This window comes from Uranotaenia lowii, chromosome 2 (genome assembly GCF_029784155.1).
Source record: "Uranotaenia lowii strain MFRU-FL chromosome 2, ASM2978415v1, whole genome shotgun sequence".
In the NCBI taxonomy this organism is placed as follows: domain Eukaryota; kingdom Metazoa; phylum Arthropoda; class Insecta; order Diptera; family Culicidae; genus Uranotaenia; species Uranotaenia lowii.
The window spans coordinates 372,259,066-372,279,905 of NC_073692.1; the positions used below are offsets into that span (position 1 = coordinate 372,259,066).

General features: G+C 25.1%; 1 protein-coding gene across 12 annotated transcripts in view; it reads right to left on the reverse strand.

Annotated features, from left to right (window-relative positions):
* Positions 1 to 20,840, reverse strand: part of LOC129748323 (probable phospholipid-transporting ATPase IA) — a 329,089-nt gene that overhangs the window by 267,000 nt on the left and 41,249 nt on the right. For 5 of the 12 annotated variants that reach the window (XR_008737710.1, XM_055742873.1, XM_055742876.1 and 2 more), the window contains exon 1: positions 3,581 to 3,889. The exons of 1 other annotated variant lie outside the window; for it this stretch is intronic. The gene's annotated coding sequence lies outside the window, so the exon portion shown is untranslated. Of the gene's footprint in view, positions 1 to 3,580; positions 3,891 to 20,840 lie in introns of those variants that run through there. 6 more of the 12 variants (XR_008737709.1, XM_055742874.1, XM_055742879.1 and 3 more) reach the window with 3 other exon arrangements.

The window sequence follows — 20,840 nt, forward strand, 5'->3', positions numbered from 1 at the left end:
TGGAATTTAAATTTTGAGTTTTGGACAGGTTTTTAGGTGAAATACTCCTGTGTGCGCTGCATGGAATTATGTGTCTCTTTTTGTTTATTTTTTTTGTATTACTTATGCTCTCGTTGGTAAATTTGTAAAGATTAACATGAAAAAATCTTTACGGTATCTAAAAATACCATTTAAGTTTTCAAAATTTAAATTCCTACATTTAAACTTACGAAAACCCGATTGTTAAAAGTTTTGGGTATCATTTAATTATCTCTATTCAAATTCCCAAATTAGATCCTAATAGAAAAAATTGAACATCACAGAAATATTTTTAGTATTGGGAGCTTATGAAAAAACTATAAAACCAGCATATGGTAAACATTCAGTTAATATTTGATACTTTTCAGTATCTGCATTATGCAGAATATAGTGGAATAGCAGCACGACACTCTAAAAACTTTTAGTTTTCTCATTTCAAATGTTGTATAATTGGAGTACAGACTCCGTTCGTTTTTGAAAAATTTGGATTTTGGCAACGTAAACGGGTTTTCGGAACGACATTATCATTTAGTTTTTGCTAAAAAAGAACCAATATAATTTAGAAAAACACCATATATAGGTTTTAACGTTCTTTAATATTGATTAAATATAACAAAAATATCACAAAAATTGAAAAAAATATAAAACACTCAAAAATGACGAAATACATAAAAATTAAAAAAAAACCCAAAAAAAAAACAAACACAAACAAAATAATACAAATGACAAAAAGTATCAAAATAAGATGCAAAATGACAAAAATAACAAATATGATAAAAATTATAAACATTCTAAACATAACAAAAAAAGATGTAAATGTGTCTGAAACATAATAAAAAATAACAAAAAATGACTTAAAATTATCAAAAAATGATAAAAAAATTAGCTATCAATAGCAATGGTTTATTTTTATTGAAAGGTAGGAAAAAAATTATGAATAAAACGTTCGATTTTGGCAAACTTTTTTGATAAAAGTCAAATATCGTAAGCTTTGTCTTGCTTTTTCGATAAATATGCCTATGTAGATTAGGTTAGGGAGCAAGCATTTGAAAGCAAACAGATCTACAAAAATTTAAATTCAGAGTCTAAATAACTTAATCGAAAAAAATTTAAATAAAGAATAATTTTTGTGAAGTCAATATTTCTGATAAAAATTTATTTACAAATAGTTCTATCGAGGCATTTTACTTATAAAGTTTCTATGTGCCGGGCATGTATTTCATATTTCTAAAGAATTGAAAAAAATTGTATTCATGTCTTCGACAAACTTGTAAGTCTTTGATTTTGAGACCCCAGCTAAAGTTTTTTCCCATAAATTTATTCTACATTTCATGTGGTTATCTTTATTCAAAACTATGCTGAAAACCTGTAGAAAAATTCAATAAGTTGACGATTTATGAAATATATAAAAATATTTTATTTTTCGTCAGAAAGTTTTTGATTTTTGTTTAAATCTTCCAAGAAACAAATGACGATTTGTTTTGATGAAATTGGAAAAAAAACCTCTGGAGAGCTTATTAGAGTTTTCACGTGTGCTTTAAAACTGTCGATGAGTAAGATTGTTTCCATTTTAAAAGTTACACTGTGTTATGAAACAAATACTTTAATCAGAACACGAAAATATATTGTGAGGAAGGTACAATGCATTTAAGAAAAATTGTAACATGTTTATTATTCAAGGCATTTTGTCTTCAATCTACATAAACACACTGAGGGATGCTCTTGTAAAATTTTTTACAGTGATGCTATAAATTTCCATAGCTATTTAGAGTAAATTGGCATGGTAGATTTTAAAATTTTCTTCAAATTTTCTCCACGGATCGCGTTAGAAATTTATTATTTCATTCGTTATTTTCTAGGTTTCTAAGAATTCGTAACATACTTAAGGTTTATTGTTATTCCGAATTTTCAGTATAAATGAAGATTACTCATATGAATGGAAAAAAGTTAATTATAAAAGTTCAGCTTAAAAAAGTCCCAGACTTTTTGATAAATCTTTTTCACAAACAATTCGTTTGATGGCAGAAAGTTCCCTATTTGTTGTTTTAAAGCTACAAAAAAAGACATAGTGACTAACGTAAAGATGATTTTTAGAATTTTTCTTTAATATTTAATCGTTCTGTGTTTAGCTTCTGAATTAAACACTTTCACTGGAAAATTGTAATACAATTGTAATAAATTTTTAAGTTTGCAACAAAGAGATTTGAAATCAAAACTAAACTTCGACTTACTTGTTTTCATATGATTGAATGTAGTTTTGATGATTGTAATGACATTCGATACATAAACAAATTTAAAGTGACTTTTTAAATTCTTAACCCAATTAAAAAGCAGTTTTGAACTATAAGTTACGATAAGAAATATGAGTTTTTCAGTTTAAAAGCAATTGAAGAGCAATCAGAGTCAATAGTTTTGAATTTCAAAACATGATTTTTTTTTCTAAAATGTTTTTTATCTGTTGAATTCTGACACGAAAATAAAATTAAAATTCTGAATTTCGTTTATGGTTTGAATCCCTGATCTTGGAATCAAAAAATTAATTTTTATTTTCTTATGTTCTGTGGCCACCCTTATTTTAATATCTGCCAACATTTCTGCATTTAAACTTTTATAATGTGAGGTTAATAACGGCAGTTATTAGGAATACATTACAAAAACATAATTTTTTGACCCATTTTCACCCCACATGACGGTACGTAAATTAATCATTTTATTTTTTTAACTACATTTATAAATTTGTAAATAAACTTTGAGGCTTCTTTAAGTAGTTAATTACTAGAGAAAACTGTTTACTTTCTAATAGAAATTCCTTTTTTCACTGTTTTTCCTCTCAGGAGCCACTACTTATATTTTTGACCAATTCTAAGCACTGAAGGATTTCCAGGTAAGCTTTACGTACGTTGTTACTCAAATTAAAACTAGAACTTAAATTACAGGGAACAAGAAATATTTGGGAATTCGAATCAGAAGTCAGAATTTTAAAACAGAACAAAAATTCTAATCTATTGGTATCATAAAATAATAACTGTTGGGAGTTTGTTTTAAATTTCATGAAGACAAAATGTCAGATGAATAAATGTCAATAATAATAATAATAATAGAAAATTTGAAAGAAAAATCAGAGTCAGATTAGTATAAAAATCTCTGGGGCAGCTCTCACATTCCCTCGAAAGATTACTGAGGAAAAAACTGATAACATCTGAGGACCAAAACCATTCATCTAATCCAAACATATCCGATATTCGTGTGTACACCGTTGATGTTATTCTTGCTTTTGCTGCTGTTTGCTTGATGCCGTTGTTGACGTTTCTATTTCAAAAGCACACTCTCCGAACCGAAAATTCCTCCAGAGTAGGCAAAGCATGTGTGGCATTGAAATGCCACAACACAAAACACAACACAACACGTTTCTCCGTACACATTCATACGATTTTGGTACATGTAAGTATGTACATTTGCGCCTAAATCTCCTCCAGCATCCAGCAACGAACGATCTGGACCAAACAAATTCCCAAAACACAATCCGGCCACCCACAACCCAAAAAAAACACCAAACACAAACCGAGATATCGGATTTCCTCGAGGAGAATTTCACACACGATCTGCTTACTACAATATTTGCTGGCACATTTCTAACGTATGTACGAAAAGGTTTTCCGTTAACACTCTTCCATTTCACCTTTCCCAAATTTTACCCAACTTCAATAAATTTCCGACTAACGAACAACTTCAACCGACCGAAACCGAAATCCGCGAACCGTTAAAATCCGGGAGTTGAATTCTTGGCCCAACTGTTCGTCGATTCAAGGATTGATCCTTTTTTTTTTGGTAATTTTCCCGCGCGTCGCCGTCGAGGGAAAATTCCGAGAGTGGCACGCGCCCGACGACGTCTAACAAGGCACTGAATCGAGTCCGAAATCCTCTGGACGGGTCCTCCCTCTGAGTGTGCCGGTTTGTGGGGATCGTTCCATCCCCCGTTTTCCGACCCAAACACCCACCCACCAACAAACGACACCCACTTTGGGGGCTTGGGCTATGGAAAGCTATGTCAACGAATTATATCTACCAGTTCTTCCATAGGTATAGCGAAAATGAGCTGAAGGTCGGCGGGTGAAACGAAAAAAGGGGGGGCGATATGGTGGGCTTTTCGATGGTTTGGAATGTTCGGTTTTTCTCTCTACATATCTCGATGCCACTATTTTGGCCACACATTACGAAGGCATACATTTGCCGAGCTTTATTATTGTTTTTTTTACCTTCTACAGGACAAAGCTCAAACTTTGCCGAAATCGGCAGGTTTGTGATTATATATTAGGCTGACAAAAATTACTGATAATTACAAAAATGACAAAAATATGAAAAAAACAAAACATAACCAAAATGACAAAAATTGCAAAAATGACAAAAATTACAAAAATAACAAAAATGAAGAAAATTGACAAAAAAAAACAAAAATTACAAAAAATGCAAAACTGACAAAATGACAAATATGACAAATGACAAAAACGACAAAAATGTCAAAAATGAAAAAAAAAAAATGATAAAAATGATAAGAATGATAAAAATGACAAAAATGACAAAAATGATAAAAATTACAAAAATTAAAAAATGACAAAAATGACAAAAATGACAAAAATGACAAAAATGACAAAAATGACAAAAATGACAAAAATGACAAAAATGACAAAAATGACAAAAATGACAAAAATGACAAAAATGACAAAAATGACAAAAATGACAAAAATGACAAAAATGACAAAAATGACAAAAATGACAAAAATGACAAAAATGACAAAAATGACAAAAATGACAAAAATGACAAAAATGACAAAAATGACAAAAATGACAAAAATGACAAAAATGACAAAAATGACAAAAATGACAAAAATGACAAAAATGACAAAAATGACAAAAATGACAAAAATGACAAAAATGACAAAAATGATAAAAATGACAAAAATGTCAAAAAGGACAAAAATGACAAAAATGACAAAAATGACAAAAAAGACAAAAATGACAAAAATGACAAAAATGACAAAAATGACAAAAATGACAAAAATGACAAAAATGACAAAAATGACAAAAATGACAAAAATGACAAAAATGACAAAAATGACAAAAATGACAAAAATGACAAAAATGACAAAAATGACAAAAATAACAAAAATGACAAAAATGACAAAAATGACAAAAATGACAAAAATGACAAAAATGACAAAAATGACAAAAATGACAAAAATGACAAAAATGACAAAAATGACAAAAATGACAAAAATGACAAAAATGATAAAAATGACAAAAATGTCAAAAAGGACAAAAATGACAAAAATGACAAAAAAGACAAAAATGACAAAAATGACAAAAATGACAAAAATGACAAAAATGACAAAAATGACAAAAATGACAAAAATGACAAAAATGACAAAAATAACAAAAATGACAAAAATGACAAAAATGACAAAAATGACAAAAATGACAAAAATGACAAAAATGACAAAAATGACAAAAATGACAAAAATGACAAAAATGACAAAAATGACAAAAATGACAAAAATGACAAAAATGACAAAAATGACAAAAATGACAAAAATGACAAAAATGACAAAAATGACAAAAATGACAAAAATGACAAAAATGACAAAAATGACAAAAATGACAAAAATGACAAAAATGACAAAAATGACAAAAATGACAAAAATGACAAAAATGACAAAAATGACAAAAATGACAAAAATGACAAAAATGACAAAAATGACAAAAATGACAAAAATGACAAAAATGACAAAAATGACAAAAATGACAAAAATGACAAAAATGACAAAAATGACAAAAATGACAAAAATGACAAAAATGACAAAAATGACAAAAATGACAAAAATGACAAAAATGACAAAAATGACAAAAATGACAAAAATGACAAAAATGACAAAAATGACAAAAATGACAAAAATGACAAAAATGACAAAAATGACAAAAATGACAAAAATGACAAAAATGACAAAAATGACAAAAATGACAAAAATGACAAAAATGACAAAAATGACAAAAATGACAAAAATGACAAAAATGACAAAAATGACAAAAATGACAAAAATGACAAAAATGACAAAAATGACAAAAATGACAAAAATGACAAAAATGACAAAAATGACAAAAATGACAAAAATGACAAAAATGACAAAAATGACAAAAATGACAAAAATAACAAAAATGACAAAAATGACAAAAATGACAAAAATGACAAAAATGACAAAAATGACAAAAATGACAAAAATGACAAAAATGACAAAAATGACAAAAATGACAAAAATGACAAAAATGACAAAAATGACAAAAATGACAAAAATGACAAAAATGACAAAAATGACAAAAATGACAAAAATGACAAAAATGATAAAAATGACAAAAATGACAAAAAGGACAAAAATGACAAAAATGACAAAAAAGACAAAAATGACAAAAATGACAAAAATGACAAAAATGACAAAAATGACAAAAATGACAAAAATGACAAAAATGACAAAAATAACAAAAATGACAAAAATGACAAAAATGACAAAAATGACAAAAATGACAAAAATGACAAAAATGACAAAAATGACAAAAATGACAAAAATGACAAAAATGACAAAAATGACAAAAATGACAAAAATGACAAAAATGACAAAAATGACAAAAATGACAAAAATGACAAAAATGACAAAAATGACAAAAATGACAAAAATGACAAAAATGACAAAAATGACAAAAATGACAAAAATGACAAAAATGACAAAAATGACAAAAATGACAAAAATGACAAAAATGACAAAAATGACAAAAATGACAAAAATGACAAAAATGACAAAAATGACAAAAATGACAAAAATGACAAAAATGACAAAAATGACAAAAATGACAAAAATGACAAAAATGACAAAAATGACAAAAATGACAAAAATGACAAAAATGACAAAAATGACAAAAATGACAAAAATGACAAAAATGACAAAAATGACAAAAATGATAAAAATGACAAAAATGTCAAAAAGGACAAAAATGACAAAAATGACAAAAAAGACAAAAATGACAAAAATGACAAAAATGACAAAAATGACAAAAATGACAAAAATGACAAAAATGACAAAAATGACAAAAATGACAAAAATGACAAAAATGACAAAAATGACAAAAATGACAAAAATGACAAAAATGACAAAAATGACAAAAATGACAAAAATGACAAAAATGACAAAAATGACAAAAATGACAAAAATAACAAAAATGACAAAAATGACAAAAATGACAAAAATGACAAAAATGACAAAAATGACAAAAATGACAAAAATGACAAAAATGACAAAAATGACAAAAATGACAAAAATGACAAAAATGACAAAAATGACAAAAATGACAAAAATGACAAAAATGACAAAAATGACAAAAATGACAAAAATGACAAAAATGACAAAAATGACAAAAATGACAAAAATGACAAAAATGACAAAAATGACAAAAATGACAAAAATGACAAAAATGACAAAAATGACAAAAATGACAAAAATGACAAAAATGACAAAAATGACAAAAATGACAAAAAAGACAAAAATGACAAAAATGACAAAAATGACAAAAATGACAAAAATGACAAAAATGACAAAAATGACAAAAATGATAAAAATGACAAAAATGTCAAAAAGGACAAAAATGACAAAAATGACAAAAAAGACAAAAATGACAAAAATGACAAAAATGACAAAAATGACAAAAATGACAAAAATGACAAAAATGACAAAAATGACAAAAATGACAAAAATGACAAAAATGACAAAAATGACAAAAATGACAAAATTGACAAAATTGACAAAATTGACAAAATTGACAAAATTGACAAAATTGACAAAATTGACAAAATTTACAAAATTGACAAAATTGACAGAATTGACAAAATTGACAAAATTGATAAAATTGACAAAATTGACAAAATTGACAAAAATTGACAAAGTTGACAAAATTGACAAAATTGACAAAATTGACAAAATTGACAAAATTGACAAAATTGACAAAATTGACAAAATTGACAAAATTGACAAAATTGACAAAAATGACAAAATTGACAAAATTGACAAAATTGACAAAATTGACAAAATTGACAAAATTGACAAAATTGACAAAATTGACAAAATTGACAAAATTGACAAAATTGACAAAATTGACAAAATTGACAAAATTGACAAAATTGACAAAATTGACAAAATTGACAAAATTGACAAAATTGACAAAATTGACAAAATTGACAAAATTGACAAAATTGACAAAATTGATAAAATTGACAAAATTGACAAAATTGACAAAAATTGACAAAGTTGACAAAATTGACAAAATTGACAAAATTGACAAAATTGACAAAATTGACAAAATTGACAAAATTGACAAAATTGACAAAATTGACAAAATTGACAAAATTGACAAAATTGACAAAATTGACAAAATTGACAAAATTGACAAAATTGACAAAATTGACAAAATTGACAAAATTGACAAAATTGACAAAATTGACAAAATTGACAAAATTGACAAAATTGACAAAATTGACAAAATTGACAAAATTGACAAAATTGACAAAATTGACAAAATTGACAAAATTGACAAAATTGACAAAATTGACAAAATTTACAAAATTGACAAAATTGACAAAATTGACAAAATTGACAAAATTGACAAAATTGACAAAATTGACAAAATTGACAAAATTGACAAAATTGACAAAATATACTTTATTTACGAAATTTACAAAATTGACAAAATTGACAAAATTGACAAAATTGACAAAATTGACAAAACTGACAAAATTGACAAAATTGATAAAATTGACAAAATTGACAAAAATGACAAAAATTGACAAAGTTGACAAAATTGACAAAATTGACAAAATTGACAAAATTGACAAAATTGACAAAATTGACAAAACTGACAAAATTGACAAAATTGACAAAATTGATAAAATTGACAAAATTGACAAAATTGACAAAAATTGACAAAGTTGACAAAATTGACAAAATTGACAAAATTGACAAAATTGACAAAATTGACAAAATTGACAAAATTGACAAAATTGACAAAATTGACAAAATTGACAAAATTGACAAAATTGACAAAATTGACAAAATTGACAAAATTGACAAAATTGACAAAATTGACAAAATTGACAAAATTGACAAAATTGACAAAATTGACAAAATTGACAAAATTGACAAAATTGACAAAATTGACAAAATTGACAAAATTGACAAAATTGACAAAATTTACAAAATTGACAAAATTGACAAAATTGACAAAATTGACAAAATTGACAAAATTGACAAAATTGACAAAATTGACAAAATTGACAAAATATACTTTATTTACGAAATTTACAAAATTGACAAAATTGACAAAATTGACAAAATTGACAAAATTGACAAAATTGACAAAATTGACAAAATTGATAAAATTGACAAAATTGACAAAATTGACAAAAATTGACAAAGTTGACAAAATTGACAAAATTGACAAAATTGACAAAATTGACAAAATTGACAAAATTGACAAAATTGACAAAATTGACAAAATTGACAAAATTGACAAAATTGACAAAATTGACAAAATTGACAAAATTGACAAAATTGACAAAATTGACAAAATTGACAAAATTGACAAAATTGACAAAATTGATAAAATTGACAAAATTGACAAAATTGACAAAAATTGACAAAGTTGACAAAATTGACAAAATTGACAAAATTGACAAAATTGACAAAATTGACAAAATTGACAAAATTGACAAAATTGACAAAATTGACAAAATTGACAAAATTGACAAAATTGACAAAATTGACAAAATTGACAAAATTGACAAAATTGACAAAATTGACAAAATTGACAAAATTGACAAAATTGACAAAATTGACAAAATTGACAAAATTGACAAAATTGACAAAATTGACAAAATTGACAAAATTGACAAAATTGACAAAATTGACAAAATTGACAAAATTGACAAAATTGACAAAATTGACAAAATTGACAAAATTGACAAAATTGACAAAATTGACAAAATTGACAAAATTGACAAAATTGACAAAATTGACAAAATTGACAAAATTGACAAAATTGATAAAATTGACAAAATTGACAAAATTGACAAAAATTGACAAAGTTGACAAAATTGACAAAATTGACAAAATTGACAAAATTGACAAAATTGACAAAATTGACAAAATTGACAAAATTGACAAAATTGACAAAATTGACAAAATTGACAAAATTTACAAAATTGACAAAATTGACAAAATTGACAAAATTGACAAAATTGATAAAATTGACAAAATTGACAAAATTGACAAAAATTGACAAAGTTGACAAAATTGACAAAATTGACAAAATTGACAAAATTGACAAAATTGACAAAATTGACAAAATTGACAAAATTGACAAAATTTACAAAATTGACAAAATTGACAAAATTGACAAAATTGACAAAATTGACAAAATTGACAAAATTGACAAAATTGACAAAATTGACAAAATTGACAAAATTGACAAAATTGACAAAATATACTTTATTTACGAAATTTACAAAATTGACAAAATTGACAAAATTGACAAAATTGACAAAATTGACAAAATTGACAAAATTGACAAAATTGATAAAATTGACAAAATTGACAAAATTGACAAAAATTGACAAAGTTGACAAAATTGACAAAATAGACAAAATTGACAAAATTGACAAAATTGACAAAATTGACAAAATTGACAAAATTGACAAAATTGACAAAATTGACAAAATTGACAAAATTGATAAAATTGACAAAATTGACAAAATTGACAAAAATTGACAAAGTTGACAAAATTGACAAAATTGACAAAATTGACAAAATTGACAAAATTGACAAAATTGACAAAATTGACAAAATTGACAAAATTGACAAAATTGACAAAATTGACAAAATTGACAAAATTGACAAAATTGACAAAATTGACAAAATTGACAAAATTGACAAAATTGACAAAATTGACAAAATTGACAAAATTGACAAAATTGACAAAATTGACAAAATTGACAAAATTGACAAAATTGACAAAATTGACAAAATTGACAAAATTGACAAAATTGACAAAATTGACAAAATTGACAAAATTTACAAAATTGACAAAATTGACAAAATTGACAAAATTGACAAAATTGACAAAATTGACAAAATTGACAAAATTGACAAAATTGACAAAATTGACAAAATATACTTTATTTACGAAATTTACAAAATTGACAAAATTGACAAAATTGACAAAATTGACAAAATTGACAAAATTGACAAAATTGACAAAATTGACAAAATTGACAAAATTGACAAAATTGACAAAATTGATAAAATTGACAAAATTGACAAAATTGACAAAAATTGACAAAGTTGACAAAATTGACAAAATTGACAAAATTGACAAAATTGACAAAATTGACAAAATTGACAAAATTGACAAAATTGACAAAATTGACAAAATTGACAAAATTGACAAAATTGACAAAATTGACAAAATTGACAAAATTGACAAAATTGACAAAATTGATAAAATTGACAAAATTGACAAAATTGACAAAAATTGACAAAGTTGACAAAATTGACAAAATTGACAAAATTGACAAAATTGACAAAATTGACAAAATTGACAAAATTGACAAAATTGACAAAATTGACAAAATTGACAAAATTGACAAAATTGACAAAATTGACAAAATTGACAAAATTGACAAAATTGACAAAATTGACAAAATTGACAAAATTGACAAAATTGACAAAATTGACAAAATTGACAAAATTGACAAAAATTGACAAAGTTGACAAAATTGACAAAATTGACAAAATTGACAAAATTGACAAAATTGACAAAATTGACAAAATTGACAAAATTGACAAAATTGACAAAATTGACAAAATTGACAAAATTGACAAAATTGACAAAATTGACAAAATTGACAAAATTGACAAAATTGACAAAATTGACAAAATTGACAAAATTGACAAAATTGACAAAATTGACAAAATTGACAAAATTGACAAAATTGACAAAATTGACAAAATTGACAAAATTGACAAAATTGACAAAATTGACAAAATTGACAAAATTGACAAAATTGATAAAATTGACAAAATTGACAAAATTGACAAAAATTGACAAAGTTGACAAAATTGACAAAATTGACAAAATTGACAAAATTGACAAAATTGACAAAATTGACAAAATTGACAAAATTGACAAAATTGACAAAATTGACAAAATTGACAAAATTGACAAAGTTGACAAAATTGACAAAATTGACAAAATTGACAAAATTGACAAAATTGACAAAATTGACAAAATTGACAAAATTGACAAAATTGACAAAATTGACAAAATTTACAAAATTGACAAAATTGACAAAATTGACAAAATTGACAAAATTGACAAAATTGACAAAATTGACAAAATTGACAAAATATACTTTATTTACGAAATTTACAAAATTGACAAAATTGACAAAATTGACAAAATTGACAAAATTGACAAAATTGACAAAATTGACAAAAATTGACAAAGTTGACAAAATTGACAAAATTGACAAAATTGACAAAATTGACAAAATTGACAAAATTGACAAAATTGACAAAATTGACAAAATTGACAAAATTGACAAAATTGATAAAATTGACAAAATTGACAAAATTGACAAAAATTGACAAAGTTGACAAAATTGACAAAATTGACAAAATTGACAAAATTGACAAAATTGACAAAATTGACAAAATTGACAAAATTGACAAAATTGACAAAATTGACAAAATTGACAAAATTGACAAAATTGACAAAATTGACAAAATTGACAAAATTGACAAAATTGACAAAATTGACAAAATTGACAAAATTGACAAAATTGACAAAATTGACAAAATTGACAAAATTGACAAAATTGACAAAATTGACAAAATTGACAAAATTGACAAAATTGACAAAATTGACAAAATTGACAAAATTGACAAAATTGACAAAATTGACAAAATTGACAAAATTTACAAAATTGACAAAATTGACAAAATTGACAAAATTGACAAAATTGACAAAATTGACAAAATTGACAAAATTGACAAAATTGACAAAATATACTTTATTTACGAAATTTACAAAATTGACAAAATTGACAAAATTGACAAAATTGACAAAATTGACAAAATTGACAAAATTGACAAAATTGACAAAATTGATAAAATTGACAAAATTGACAAAATTGACAAAAATTGACAAAGTTGACAAAATTGACAAAATTGACAAAATTGACAAAATTGACAAAATTGACAAAATTGACAAAATTGACAAAATTGACAAAATTGACAAAATTGACAAAATTGACAAAATTGACAAAATTGACAAAATTGACAAAATTGACAAAATTGACAAAATTGACAAAATTGACAAAATTGACAAAATTGACAAAATTGACAAAATTGACAAAATTGACAAAATTGACAAAATTGACAAAATTGACAAAATTGACAAAATTGACAAAATTGACAAAATTGACAAAATTTACAAAATTGACAAAATTGACAAAATTGACAAAATTGACAAAATTGACAAAATTGACAAAATTGACAAAATTGACAAAATTGACAAAATTGACAAAATATACTTTATTTACGAAATTTACAAAATTGACAAAATTGACAAAATTGACAAAATTGACAAAATTGACAAAATTGACAAAATTGACAAAATTGATAAAATTGACAAAATTGACAAAATTGACAAAAATTGACAAAGTTGACAAAATTGACAAAATTGACAAAATTGACAAAATTGACAAAATTGACAAAATTGACAAAATTGACAAAATTGACAAAATTGACAAAATTGACAAAATTGACAAAATTGACAAAATTGACAAAATTGACAAAATTGACAAAATTGACAAAATTGACAAAATTGATAAAATTGACAAAATTGACAAAATTGACAAAAATTGACAAAATTGACAAAATTGACAAAATTGACAAAATTGACAAAATTGACAAAATTGACAAAATTGACAAAATTGACAAAATTGACAAAATTGACAAAATTGACAAAATTGACAAAATTGACAAAATTGACAAAATTGACAAAATTGACAAAATTGACAAAATATACTTTATTTACGAAATTTACAAAATTGACAAAATTGACAAAATTGACAAAATTGACAAAATTGACAAAATTGACAAAATTGACAAAATTGACAAAATTGACAAAATTGACAAAATTGACAAAATTGACAAAATTTACAAAATTGACAAAATTGACAAAATTGACAAAATTGACAAAATTGACAAAATTGACAAAATTGACAAAATTGACAAAATATACTTTATTTACGAAATTTACAAAATTGACAAAATTGACAAAATTGACAAAATTGACAAAATTGACAAAATTGACAAAATTGACAAAATTGACAAAATTGATAAAATTGACAAAATTGACAAAATTGACAAAAATTGACAAAGTTGACAAAATTGACAAAATTGACAAAATTGACAAAATTGACAAAATTGACAAAATTGACAAAATTGACAAAATTGATAAAATTGACAAAATTGACAAAATTGACAAAAATTGACAAAGTTGACAAAATTGACAAAATTGACAAAATTGACAAAATTGACAAAATTGACAAAATTGACAAAATTGACAAAATTGACAAAATTGACAAAATTGACAAAATTGACAAAATTGACAAAATTGACAAAATTGACAAAATTGACAAAATTGACAAAATTGACAAAATTGACAAAATTGACAAAATTGACAAAATTGACAAAATTGACAAAATTGACAAAATTGACAAAATTGACAAAATTGACAAAATTGACAAAATTGACAAAATTGACAAAATTGACAAAATTGACAAAATTGACAAAATTGACAAAATTGACAAAATTGACAAAATTGACAAAATTGACAAAATTGACAAAATTGACAAAATTGACAAAATTGACAAAATTGACAAAATTGACAAAATTGACAAAATTGACAAAATTGATAAAATTGACAAAATTGACAAAATTGACAAAAATTGACAAAGTTGACAAAATTGACAAAATTGACAAAATTGACAAAATTGACAAAATTGACAAAATTGACAAAATTGACAAAATTGACAAAATTGACAAAATTGACAAAATTGACAAAATTGACAAAATTGACAAAATTGACAAAATTGACAAAATTGACAAAATTGACAAAATTGACAAAATTGACAAAATTGACAAAATTGACAAAATTGACAAAATTGACAAAATTGACAAAATTGACAAAATTGACAAAATTGACAAAATTTACAAAATTGACAAAATTGACAAAATTGACAAAATTGACAAAATTGACAAAATTGACAAAATTGACAAAATTGACAAAATTGACAAAATTGACAAAATTGACAAAATTGACAAAATATACTTTATTTACGAAATTTACAAAATTGACAAAATTGACAAAATTGACAAAATTGACAAAATTGACAAAATTGACAAAATTGACAAAATTGACAAAATTGACAAAATTGACAAAATTGACAAAATTAACAAAATTGACAAAATTGACAAAATTGACAAAATTGACAAAATTGACAAAATTGACAAAATTGACAAAATTGACAAAATTGACAAAATTGACAAAATTGACAAAATTGACAAAATTGACAAAATTGACAAAATTGACAAAATTGACAAAATTGACAAAATTGACAAAATTGACAAAATTGACAAAATTGACAAAATTGACAAAATTGACAAAATTGACAAAATTGACAAAATTGACAAAATTGACAAAATTGACAAAATTGACAAAATTGACAAAATTGACAAAATTGACAAAATCGACAAAATCGCAAAAACCGACAAAATTGACAAAATTGTCAAAACTGACAAAATTGACAAAGTTTACAAAATTGACAAAATTGACAATATTGACGAAATTGACAAAATTGTCAAAATTAACAAAATTGACAAAATTGGCAAAATTGACGAATTGATTTTGAATTTTAATATTTTTGGCAATTCTTGTAGTGTATTGCTATTTAAGTTTTGTTTTTCTGGCTATATTATTATATTTTTTTTTATTTTCATTTATTGTTTTAAGTTTTTATATTGAAGTAGTTTATTTAGTTCCGATAGTATTTATAGTTATTTAGACGTTGAAATTTGACTACTTAACGACATTTTTCAAATTTTTTGATTTTGTAATTTTTGCTAATAATAATATTTTTATTTTAATGGTTTTCGTTATAATTGTATGGTTTATAATTTTTGAACAGTCAAAACTGTCGTTTTTGTGGAAAAATGAATAAAACTGAAAAAAATCGCCGACTGACTGAATATTGAGGCCAAGACCCATAACTGGGTCAAAGTTAAAAAAAGAAAATACTGTCATGTCTGTTATTTCTGCTATTTTCTTCCTTGAATTTTTTGAAAATTTGGTATTTTTTCGCTCCATGTTTTTTATTGCTTTTTGCATTTTCACTGTTTGGTAAATTCGGTAATTTTTGCAATATTCGTATTTTTTTGTAACTTGATATTTTTGTTGTATTTAATTTTTCTTATTTTTTTTTTTGTTTTTTGTTATATTTCAACTCTTTTTTCATAATATATTGTTTTTGTTGAAATTTTTAAATTTTCGTAACTTTTGACTTTTTTCAGGGTGGCCACAACTTTTTCGTTTTGAAATTCCCGGTTTTTTCCCGGTTTTCCCGGTTATAAATTCAAGGTTTCTCAGGTTTTGATGGTCCAATTTCATCGAAGAAAAGCAAAATATTCAATTTATTTAATTGATTTGGTTGTTTCATCACATTCATATCATTTAACATTTAGACGAACTCGATTCTATTCTCAGTTTTTTATCACCTTTTATCAAAATCATTAAAAACACCGTACACAAAATCGTTATGGGAATAGAAAAGCTGGTGTCGACGACACTATAATGCATTTAAAACATATTTTCGATAAATAAGTTAAAATCATGTTCACAAAAAAATTAAAATGGTGTGCTAAACAATGTTTACAATTAATCAATCGTCATTATGGCTACGGTAAGAACCAAAAAGAAATCAGATGAATTAAATGTGATATTCAATTTGTTTTTAAGTTACAAATACCAAGTGTGTCATTAGAGTTCACAACATTCATTTCTCTGGAAATTTGTTTGATTACTTAAACTTAAATTACTTAAACCTTTTATGATTAAAACACCAATGATCATCAAGATCTTGAAAATAAACCGTTTGAAACGTCAAAACGAAAATACCCCATGACTAATCAATGGTAATCAAACAAGAAATCAAAGTAATAATGATCATATTCACCTAAAATGACCCCACCATTTTCCGACATTATTTTTTTCTGTTTTTAACCCGAGTTTCAAAACGAAGAATATTTTCTATACAATTTAGCATAGATTTTTTTCTTTTTTGAAGAAGCCCATAAATTGAAAAAATCTAGATCATTTTTCACTCCTTGTTAAAGTAGTAAAAAATATATCAAACATTGTTTTTGCATCGTAATTCAAAAATTCTCATTTCAGAACTTGGAAATCACGATTTCAATAAAGAATTCTCATTGCGAAAATTTAAAAAAAAATCTGGGCAACAAGTCACACAGACTAGATTTATAGTTATGGGGGTTATCAAAGTTTGAAGTATAAAAATATAAGAATGATACATTTATTTCAATTTAGATTTACCCACTGTATTTTTTTTAGTCAAGGAATTTTAGTTCCAAAATACAAATTTATGGAAAAGGTATTCAATATTATGGTTTTTAAATTTATGATATTAAAATCAAAGTTCGTGGACCAATAAACATTAGAAAACATTTAATGATTTATTTCATCACCGTTTTGCCGTTTTAATCGGTTGAAACTCGAATTTAACTGTATTTAAAAAAAATCTGAACACTAAATTCAGAACCCATGAGATTCAGAGATCAGTTTTTTCAATCAGTGATTCAGTATAAAACGGTACCGGATATTCGGGCCGAATATAACCCAAATTTTAAATTTGTCGAATGTTAAAGCAACAAATAGTTGTGCCTAGTATTCGGTGGAATATATGCAAATTTTGGAAGAAATTTTCAAATTAAAATGACAATTTTTTTTAAGTAGTCATAAAATTTTTAAACAAAACATTGTAAATAGACCATTCTTAAATCCTCTTCTGCATGCGATGCATACAATATATGATCTCGATTTTTACCGAGGAAATTTCGAAGGAAATATCGGGATTGGAATTGGGAATCGAAATAAAATAAGAAGCTTTAAAGACTGAGACCGATTCAAAATTCAGCTTTTCACTATTCCCTATTTATTCTACCATGTTACAAAGCCAATATGTGTCGCTTTTTTGAGTTACTGACAAACATTATCATTTTTACCTGAGGTGTACTGCGACCTTTAGAGATGAATCAAATTATTTCCATCGAAACTTTTCATTCTAAACTTATTCACAATTCATGCAGTAGAGGGTAAGCTTTGTTATGCAGCAACATGTAGATTTTATTTCAGTTAAAATGTTTTCAAATCTGTAAAGCAACGGAACTAGAAATGTTTAGGGCATCAGCAAAGAACAGTTGTGCCTTGGTTTCGAAAATTTATTTTGATACATTACACCTTTTTGATTTGATTTGATATTCGTTTATTTGAAAGAGTGCCGTGCGCGATTCCGATTAAGCAAACTTACCTATACCGTTTTGAATTCGAAGTATTTGTCAGATTCTGTCTAAAACCGCTGGCTCTGATGGTATTGCTTTTAAATTTAAAAACCATTGAGTTTCGATAACAATCAATCATTGATAACAAATGAACAGACAATCCTCTACAAAAATAATAACTGATTTCATTAGAAAATTTTCAAAAATAAAAAATGATTATCCTCCATTTGATCAAGGATTAAGATATGAACTAACCATTTTAGGTTAAGAGAAACAAATAACATAAACTAAAAGAAAACCCTGGTCTTGTTAAAAGATAATTAAAACTACACGTGGCCTTCAAAAAGTTGATCATTATGTAGTTCAAAACATGTTTCAAGTAACTTATAAATTTTCTATTTTTTATAAAAGATATTTTTGAAAAAAATTATCTTTTTGTTCAAAAGTTAACTTTTGAATTTTTAAAATTGTAGCTGATAGAAAGAAAAAAACAAAAAGCATATTTGGACTGAGCGCCCTCAAATAAGTTAAAATTAGCTCGTAAACCTTTGGCACCACGAATTTTGTTGCCTTGTGAATCTAACAAAAAAAAACGAAGTAAAACAATCTATTCCATTGCAATGATATAATTAAACAAAACCTCTTTTAAACAGTCAAATACAATGATATTGTCATTAATTACTTCACTTAAAACACAAATATATTTTGAGAAAAGTATCAATGTTGAATAGCTGTAACAATTTGAAAGTATTTTAAGCATTGTGTCTAAAAATATTTTCATCAAAAGCATTTATAAACTCTTTATATTTTGTAATTTTCTATTGAATTCGTAACATATTCAAGCTTTAGAATGTGTAATTTGAAGTTTTTTGGATAAATTATGACTACTAATTTGTTTCAAGAAAATTAAATTTAAAAAATCAACATTCAAATAGTTCACGGATGACTTTTTTTTTCTCAAATAGGGCGTGTGAAAAAAGAGATCGTTTCCTCAAATTTTAGGAGATGTTTAATTTGTTGTTTTTGTGCTACAAAAATGCGCAAAGATGACATGTGGGATTATTTTTAATTTCTGTTTTGTTTTTAACTCTTGAATTAAACACTTTCACTGGAAAGTTATAAAATTGGCCTCTTTTTACATTTCCAAGTTTACAACAAAGAGATCTGAATTCAAGATTTGACTTCAATTCATTTGTTTTTATATAGTCAATGGTTTCTTGAAAAATGAATTTAGTGACATTCGATACTTGAACACATTTTAAGACACTTTTCGAATTTCTTATCTTATTCTTCAAGACAGTTTTGAACTCTGGGTTCCGGTGAAAATTGAGATTCCAATTCAAAGTTATATTGACGAGAGATTAGTTAGTAGTTTTTAAATTTCATAACTTTTGATTTTCTTACCACACATTTTTTTAACGTTTGTATTCTGGCATAGAAATTAAAATAATAATTCCTTATTTTGAATTTTTGGTTGAATCCCTGGTCTTGGAACCAAAACTATATTTTGATTTCCTTTTGTTAATTTTCCGGGTTTTGGGTCTGAATTCCCGGTTTTTCCCGGTTTTCCCAGTTCGATTTTCAATTCCCGGTTTTCCCGGTTTTCCCGGATCTGTGGCCACCCTGTTTTTTGTAAGTTTTGTGATTGTTTTTATTACTTTTCGTTATTTTTGGAATTTTGAATCTATTCTGTATTTTTATAAATTTTTGCAAACTATATTTAGCAAGTTTATCAATATTTCGCGATTTTTTGAGTTTTGCTTATTTTTATTGTTATTTTTGCAGTCTTTGTATTTTAACATGTGGTTTGAATCAAGTTGTGATTTAAATATAAATCCATTGAAGTTTCATAAAAAATCTCCTAAAGTCAGATCCAATTTCAAATTGACATTTCGCATTTGGATTTTAGAGGCTGCAACAAGAAACTTAAAGTGCTTTCAGTAAACTTTCCAGATTGCCTGGTTTTACCCGGACTTTACACGGATTTTGAATTATTAACTTTATTTGCCAAAATCCAACAAAAACAGAAATTGAGTTATTAAAGTTTTTGATTTTGCGGCAAAAAACAAGTCTTTAAACAAGTTTTATGTA